Here is a 1,744-nt window from a genome sequence, read left to right as displayed (position 1 = left end):
AAGACGTTGAACTGCAAAAAAACCCACGCAGGCAGCAGCAGAGCGAAGCATGGCTCGCGGCCGAAGCGGTTGCCGGCCAGCTGGTTGCTGCAGCAGAAAGGCCACCAGCCTGTCTGGCTGGCCCCGAGTCTTGGAACGGAGACAGGATTTTCCAGAGACACAACAGCAGATGCTGCGGTATAGATGGTTAGTGTTTTCAATGAAAATGTTTTTAATGACTTTACAAATCCTCCTGCAGCAGCCCTACAGATTGTGCCATGGGACGAGGTCAGAAGAGGACTGGAGAACCACGCCATATCAGAAGCCCATCACCGTTTTGTCTGACCCCTTCCCCTGCTGACACTCATTCTCACATCGAAGCTACTGACCACTGTCGTCCATCAGGGCTGAAACACCCCAGTGAAAGTGAAGCAGGAGCCAGTTGTTGCCCTCACCTGCAGGGAAAGTGAGGCTGCTGGCACCACGTGAGACCAGCTTGAGCTTATTTCCCTTCGCTGCCCTGCCTATTTCACCCTGTTTCAATAGCAGAGGACATTCCCTCCTCTCCAGGCCGGACTGTGTAAGCCCAAGGATGCCAAAGCGTGTTGCAGATGTTCATCCATGCTTTCCCCGTGAACCCTCTCTCGTGTCTTCACACCCACTGAGGGACGAGATGAGACAGAAACACCGCAGAGCTGCTCCTCTCTTCCCTCCCCGCTCCTCCCTGAACCGATCCCTGCCAAAGCCAGCTCTGCCCGGCACTCCCAGAGCAGTCCAGGGAGCCAGGGCCCGGCCTGATGCTACAGATGGGAAGGAGTTTCCACCAATATTCCCTTGCAGCCCCAGCCAGCTGGTTGCTTCAGCAGAAAGCCCACCAGTCTGTCTCGCTGTCTCCCATTCTCTTAATTTAGACGTGTTTTTCCAAAGACACGACAACAGATGCTGTGTTATAGATGGTTAGTACTTTCCATTAAAATGTTTTTAATGACTTTATAAATTCTCCTGCAGGAGCCCCATCTGAACCGAGCATCCCTGGGATTTATTCACTTAATGAGCTTGCAAGGCAGAACCACGCTGCCACACTTCGGTTCCCGGGAGGGACTTTCACAGGACCCCCCTTCCCCTCTGCAGGGCACTGAAATGCAGGGGGAAAAGCATCATCAGCCAGCTTGCCCCGGGAGCACACCATGACAAAACAAGGAATGGAAACTCCCCACCCCACAAATCCATCCCCGAGCCACTCCTCCATCAACCAGATAAGGATTAATATCTTGTCACAGCCAAACCAAAAGCTTCGGAAGTGAAATGCAGACTGCTCGGACTTCTGCTAGGGCATTTCTATACAGAGCTTACAGGATCAGGTGCTTCAGTGAAACAACGGCCGTTTACATCTGCTTACCTCAAAAGTAATTTAACCACCAAAATCAGATCTCGCATATCATAGGGACAGCTGTCAGCCGGGGTTAGGCAGCCCCGACCGAAGCCAGCGAGCTGCTCTGATTTCCACCAGGGACGGATCCGTCCTAGCCCACCTCCGTGCCTCCCATCCCACTGGAGGGGGTCACCAGCACCCCGCGGGGCTCGGGGGACTGCGGGCACAGGGAGATGGGGATCCTCTTTCAAGCACCGCTGAAACTAATGGCAATCGCACAGAGACGGAGGCATGGAAATCGGATTAGCCGAGACTACGCCGCTGGGAAACCCACCCAGCGCCGTGTCAAGTGGACGCGGCAGGCAGCACACGAGGGGATGCCAACCCACGGGG

The sequence above is a fragment of the Pygoscelis adeliae genome, unplaced genomic scaffold, assembly GCF_000699105.1.
Source record: "Pygoscelis adeliae isolate BGI_AS28 unplaced genomic scaffold, ASM69910v1 Scaffold60, whole genome shotgun sequence".
Lineage (NCBI taxonomy): Eukaryota > Metazoa > Chordata > Aves > Sphenisciformes > Spheniscidae > Pygoscelis > Pygoscelis adeliae.
Note: the sequence above shows the minus strand (reverse complement) of the source record.